This window comes from Vidua chalybeata, chromosome 5 (assembly GCF_026979565.1).
Source record: "Vidua chalybeata isolate OUT-0048 chromosome 5, bVidCha1 merged haplotype, whole genome shotgun sequence".
Classification (NCBI taxonomy): Eukaryota; Metazoa; Chordata; class Aves; order Passeriformes; family Viduidae; genus Vidua; species Vidua chalybeata.
In genome coordinates this window covers 60,578,810-60,586,126 of record NC_071534.1, presented here as the reverse complement: position 1 = coordinate 60,586,126, position 7,317 = coordinate 60,578,810, and positions in this window count along the sequence as shown.

Here is a 7,317-nt window from a genome sequence, read left to right as displayed (position 1 = left end):
TATATATGAAATTATACAATCTCGAGAAAGACTGTCAAAACACTGCCCCAAACCAAAATACTACACAGAAATACAGTAGTGTTTCATGTCATAAGTCCAGTCCCCTACAGAGAGAGAGCAGTGTGAACTGGGAGTCTTTGTGGGGATCAGAACTTGAGGTGTTGGCAGCACCCCACACACAGAGACCAGAGAGCTCATCTCTTTCAGCAGAAGCCTTTAAACTGACTATGGAAATTATATCAATGTTCTTTTGTCTATAGTTTTATATGTACTTAGGGAAATCCCTGAAGACTTTCTAGACCATGGAGACCGAAATGAGGCAAAACCATAACAGTAAAAATGTCAGACACAAAGCAGTCCAGTATCCAACATGCATTAAAAATAAGCTTCCCATGTTATCAGCCTGCTTATTGCAAGTGTGTTGCCATTTTAATTAGGATAATTATGAAATGCTGATATAAATGGTTATTAATCAAAGTATTTATTTAAACAAATTAGTGTATATGTTCACCTAAACTTAGAATAATTTCAGGCATCTTCTATAAAATAAAAAGCTGAATGTAAATGTTGTACACAGGTTGAGTTATAGTGTTTTGGCTTTATACTCTTCACTGCCTACCAAAATGATGCTTTGTAGCTGTACTTAGGTCTCCAAAGAGAAAAACAGCTTTCAGAAATGTTATTTAATCTTTTTATAATTCCAACACTTTGCTCTCCATGTGCTTACTTCCTTGGTTTAGCATCTGCTCAGTTCTTAAGTCAAGCATGGAAATAATTGTGCCAAGTGTAAATTGAAAACATTTGATAACACTTAGATGTCTTTATGCTGTTTTTTTCTGCAAAATTAGCTAAATGTAATTTTTAATGTTATTCATTTTTTCTTCAAACTCATTGAAAGTTAGTTAATTCATCTTTGGAAATGGAGGTGAAAACTAGCCTTATGTGCACAGAACTGTATTAACAAAGGTGATCTCATGAAAAAGTGTGATTTATTTTAGAAGAGCTTCATTTTCCATAGTCAGGGTTTTCAGAACAACTAGTGACATCCAAATACTTCTGCAATTACCACCCAAACAATTGAACTAAATGAGACACTGGGGACTAACTTGGCTCATAACTGGGAGCTGCTGACAGCATGACAAGCCTTGCTGCAGGGGGATAAAAACTGCCCCCTCCTGCCCTCGTCCTTCACAAGGGACAGTGTCCCCACAGCTGAGCAATGGGAATGTGCAGCCCAGCATCTTTGATCAAACCAGTGACCAAGGCAACAGTTATCCCAAAAAGCCTTTTTTCCCCTCAGAAGCAGCAAATGTCTCTGCTGACTGCTCAGGGCTGGTGGGTTAGACATTTGGCAGTGTGGCAGAGCAGACAACTGGGGACACTCATGGTTTTTATTACACTGTTCATCTGCCAACATTTTACAGAATCCATAAAAACCACAAAAAGGAGTTTACACTTAAGGGAGGACCTACAGTACTTGTTTCTTGTTTAAATTTTTTTCAAACAGCTACAGACTACTGCTGTATCAGCTCTTTAGTCTTTAGAACTGGTTTTCTCACTTGTGTTTAACATGTGAAACACCCTAACTCCAATATTTCTTTTTTGAAGTGTAGTGTAGTAACAATCACAACAATGGAGAAAACTGGAAGGTCTTGATATGCACAATTTTAAATGATATCTGCTTGCAGTTGAAAAGGTTATATGCTTAGCTCTTGTCTTCATAGCTTCTTGACTATTTGAAAGATCTTTAGAATTTTTCAGTACAAAAGATACATTATGACTAAAATCAGTATGAAAGCAAGAGGATGCAAGCCAAGCAAAACTGCATTTCCTTACATATGGAGGAGATGTTAACCTCCATTATTATTCCTTAACAAGCAGTTCTGTGAGGTATGCATACCTCTTACTGTTGCCTAAGAGTTTAAGTCAATGAACTGAAATCCATATAGATTTCCTAATGTCTTTTTTTTTTTCCTATCCCTAAAGGCTTATGGAATGATAAACAGATCAAAGAATGGTCATGGAATGGCTGGGTTGGAAAGGACCTTAAAGATTATCTCATTCCAACCCCTCTGCCATGGGCAGGGACACTTCTCACTAGACCAAGTTGATCAGAGTCCCGTCCAACCTGGCCTTGATTTGGAGTACATTTAGTTCTAGGACATTCTGGTCTTGTGTCTTAGGTACAGACACTTATTTGCAAAGTAGCAGTTTATATTTGTAAGTGTATATATAAAAAGCAAACAGCTAGTTATATGTAGCAGCTAATCTTTCACTGCTCACCTCAGCTTCTTGCTCATATAAACAACATCTTAATGGAAAAATCCACAATAAAGAGCCTTCTGTCTATTCACAAATTTCACTCCACAGTGGAGGCAGCAGCTCTTCAGATCAGTGGTCACAGTGATTCTGGGAAACCGTTTAAGACACACTGTTGAAAGTAAAAATGCATTTGCCATAATCTCCTTAGATTTTCTCTGATGTACCAATGTAACTGGAAGATAACTGCACCTGAAATTTCTAGACCATGGCATTAGGAAAGCATCTCACAGTATAAAGTCACCCAAAAATGTTTAAATATATGTACTGGATGGCAATTAGGGGCTTTGGGATTCACTCAGGATAGACAGAATAACTTCAATGTAAATCTAACACATCATTATCAACCTCAGATCACAGTCTTGAAATGGGAGATGAGCAGGCTCCTCCCAGCCTGTTCATGTGAAATCACAATTGTACCTTGTTACTTGTACAGTCTTGCCCTGGCTTAGAGGCAGGAATGCTGAGCCTATGTGATGAATAGTCCCACTTCCAGCAAGTGTGCAGAACAGATTTGTCATCTGACCACAGACTCTGGCCCAGAGGCTGCTCCAAGTGAGCTCCCTCATGCTGGTTCCTTCTGATGCTCAGAGTTAATGGGAAGAGAGAGGAAGAAGCAGATGGAAAAAGTCTTCACGCATCCTTAATCACTGAAAGAAGAGACACTGAAAAGTGCTTTCTTATCTACAAAACATCATTAAGATAAAAATTCTAATAAAAACTCCAACCAGCCTTCTGAGTTGTGTAACTGAAGTGTGCAGCAAATTTACAAGCAGTGATGTACCCCAGTGCCCTTTCTGGACCTTACTGTTACACATACTTTGGTCTTTAGCAAAGTGAGGATGTGTCTCCTGGTTTAAAATATAAATTAGATAGGCGTGTGATGTGGTCTGTAAGAGCACCTATACATTTTTTGAGTTATGGGGAGTCCCTAGAGCACATCACATGTTCCAGAAGGGGTGAGGAGAGGAGCCCTGAATGGCTGAAACACAAAGCATTTGGTTTAGTGACAAAGGCTGCTCCCTCCCAAAACACCTCCCTGCAATCTGGGCACTGCAGACAGGCCCAAGAACAGAGCTGCATCTCTTGGAGCCAGACCCCTCCTCCAGACAGGGTTGAGCTCAGTCTTGTGGACTATCATGGAGATCTCTAAGAGAGTCCTTTTGGCTCATGTAGCCATTCCAACTTAGCACCCAGAGGAGGCTGGCAGGTGCCTGAGGTCCAAAGGAGGCCTGATGTATTTTATTTAACTGTAAGACTAGACACCCCCTTTCCTATGAATCAGGGAGTCTGAGACCACGCTCCCTGTTGAAGAATAGCTGCCCAAATGAGGGTTCCCTTCTTCTAAATTAAAAATGTGGAAGGTAGTGGCAGAGAAATAAATTCAGGACAACTTTGACCACCACCCAGTATCCAAACTGTGAAGAACTAATTTATCTGTAGAAGTATTTTGTAGGGTCTGAAAATTTACTTCCAAAAAGGGTAGGTTTAAGGGGGAAAAATACACTTGAGTGTTCTTTCCAACATCAACAAACTCGTATGAATTTGCTGTCTGATGACACAGAAGGGGAAAGAGCTGCTCAGCAATGCTTTTCAGAGCTGTTAGGTGTCTCACTAGTCCTGATGTATAATAAAAGTTGATTTACGTTATAAAAAGAATTACTTGCATTGCTTCCTTCTTACCAGTGATTTACATGTCAACAGGCAGACAAAGATGTATTCATTGCATGCAATGGTATCACAGAGTGCCCTTGTTCAGGTATCACTTTGAGGTCTCAAAATCCCTGACAAGAGGTTGCTTTCTGAATTAAACATTCTTCACATCTCCACCTCTCCCACCCACTCCAGGATGTTTCAAGGGTCAGTTTATCCTTATTAGGTTATTATCCTTCTTTTTCTCCCACCTTGGAGAAATCTTTGTCTGGGCCTGATCAGGCAAAACACAAGAGGATTTGAGTAGATTTGAGTAGAACGCAATTGCAGATTTGAGTAGAAACTCAAACACAACAATTCATTTAAAGAAGCGTCTTCCTCGTGCTGCATTCCTGTTACCCAGCCACACCTCTCTGCCTCTCTGCCCTTCTGAGGAGCTTACAAAACCAGGAACCTGCTTAACAAGTTCACATCAGCCTTTTATTACCCACAAGCAAAGACAGTTTCCCCCTTGTACTTACTACAATTCAGCTCTTCCCACCTCCTCTCCTCTGGCATTATGTGCTCCTTGTTCTTCCCAACCCTGCACTTTTTACTACACACCAAGCAGAGACCATTCTTTGGATCACTTTATCCAGGCACCTTGCTTTACTTCTGAAGTGCTCACACATTACTCCCCACGAATCTCATGACCTGAGTTATGAGTAATTTTTTTTAAATTTTAAAAACTTTTGTAAAATCCAGAGTTTAAGTGTTTTTTCAGAAAAGCCTGATGGTACAGGCCCTTCACATATGACAAGGTAACTCTAGATTCCCTCCTGGAGTTCACAGGGATGGCTACTTTAGCTTGTGATTGTCTCTAATGAAACAGATCAGAAGCCACATTACTGTTTTTTTAACAAAACTGCCAGCCTTCCACTGGTGGGTTCAGTTGTGTCCAGATACCATAGTAACATGTGGAATTAGAATGTACCAGGCCCAACCTCCCTTCACTTACAGCAAAATAGTGTTCAGTGCAGGCAAGACTGAAACACTGAGATGAGAAGTGCACTGGGCAGGGCTGATAAAATGTGTAATTGACATTACAAACTTAAATATTCACCATAAAGCATATGCATTTTGAAGATGCAGCAAATAAAAGAACACCTACAGCAAATGGACACCAGAACTGGCATGTTTCCTCACAAGGTTTGTGTCTTCTTCCTGCCTGCTTCTCCAGTCTCATTTGAACTATGAATATACCATTTAACTTGAAAACGGCAAGAAAGCAAATAAAAATTTGAACAAATGTACCAAAAGACTTGAAAACACTCTGATTTATGAACCTGATGGGGTTTTGTGGTCCATTTAACATTAGGACAGAGATGTAGCAGGTGGAATATATGCTGGGATGGAACCACACACCAGGTGTCTTCTGGTGAAGAGTGGAGTTGAGAAAGCAGAAAAGCTCAGCAGTCTTTGATACTCCATGTTTGAAAAATGGGATCATCTTTGATCCAAGTCTGGCTCTTCCTCTGACTTGACAGTCAAGCTCTCTGCGAGATTGTGGCACTACCTACCCAAAAGATCAATTTTTTTACCTGCCTGTGATCTTTTATATTAAGGACTGTAACTCTGTGGATCAAAGTAGGAATTACAGATGTGAAAGACAACTTCCACCTCACTAGCTGAAATCTGTGGAGCCCAGTCACAGCGCCTGAGGCAGAGCTACCCCTATCCTTAGGAGTGCCCCAGAACTGCAAACACAAACACAAAACACCCATGGATGAATACCTGCATTGAGCTCATCATGGCTGTTTACATGCACAGGGTATGTAACTTTGCAGGATTTAAGCCAAAATGCAAAGCTGATTTCTTACCTTGGCTTCACCACAGTGCTTCATGCAGACAAAATACAATTTCAGAAGCAACAATCAAGTTTTTAAAGAAATCAACTGTTACAGCAACTACAACTGAATAGATCAAACCAGCAAACATTTTACTCACTCACTGCTTTAAGGCTGCATATACTAAGCTTTTGCCATGTGGTCTTAGAAGTGATGAAGCAAAGCATTTGGTACAAATCTTGAGGATGCGATGGCATTGCAGCCAAGGAAACAGTTATTTTCCTGTTCTGTTTGACCTGACACTTGACAAACCTGTGTTTTGATTAAGTACACGCATGGAAATGGTTAGGAAAAGTCCCATCAGAGAGCCTGGCTATTACTGAATGTTACTAAGCCTGTTACTAACCACTTCACAGCCTTGCTGTTTTAAAGGCTTTAGATACTCCGAGGGCTCCAGAGCAGTCAGTGTATTGTACTGGCTGGCTCCAGCTATGCTCAGTCCTAGGTTCATGTGTTCCATGCATTTAGCCTTGCTCTTCAGCCTACACAGGATAACTTCCTTTAGAAGCTATTTCAGCTTCTCAAGAGCTGAAGAGCATTTTGAGATTGTGAGAAAGGCCCTTCTTTGGCAATGGGCTGTAGGAATTGTGACTTGTTTGTTTATACTGCAGGGATGTTACTCTTCCCTCAAGCCTTGTGAAAATTCTCAAAGCCTTAGTTGTGTGCAATTGTTTCTGGTTGTTCAGTTCCATTGTGTGAAGTCCTTAACTCCTTATTCTTCCTCAAAATCCCCTCTTGAAGGTGATATTCATTGCTAGTCTTTCCCCAGTCCAACCCTGTCTTGCTGGGTTCCTTCTCTCTGGTGTTAGGGTTAAGCTGCAGGCAAGAGATTTGTATTTTGGTGCTTCCCAACAGTCTGACCTGCAGCTAAAAGCAACTGCTCCAGCAGCACAGGGTTATCACACTGCCCAGTCACTGCATCACACTTGATCTCACTCATTCTTTTAGAGATTTATCTCCAAAGAAACCCAATCCAAGATTCCAATACACAAAAACCCAGAGGTAATTCTTCGAGATTTTAATTGTTCTGCCCGGTTCCCAAGTTAGAAACTTCTTTAAGGAAAATTACATGTACACACAGCAGGTTTTCCTAGCAGATAAGAAATAAAAATGCTGGTGTAATGCTCTAGTTACTACCAAAAGAGAATGTTACCTGTCGAATCAATGCACAACCTTAAATATGCTGAGTAATAGAGATAAACAGATATTAGCAGAAGTCAGCTTTCTTCTAAGCCTTGAGAATTCACATTTCTAAACCACAGAGAATTAATTCTTTTGATGTGATAATTCAGTGCATGGTTTGATAATTCAGTGCATGGTATTCTAAATACCTTTAGAAAAAATTAATAAATGGTATATCAGAAAAATACTGAAGGACAAAAAAGCCAATGCAATTGTTATTAATAAAAATAGCTGAGTTGAGTAGCATTACTGCTTCTTTGCTACAGTGTTCAAGTCC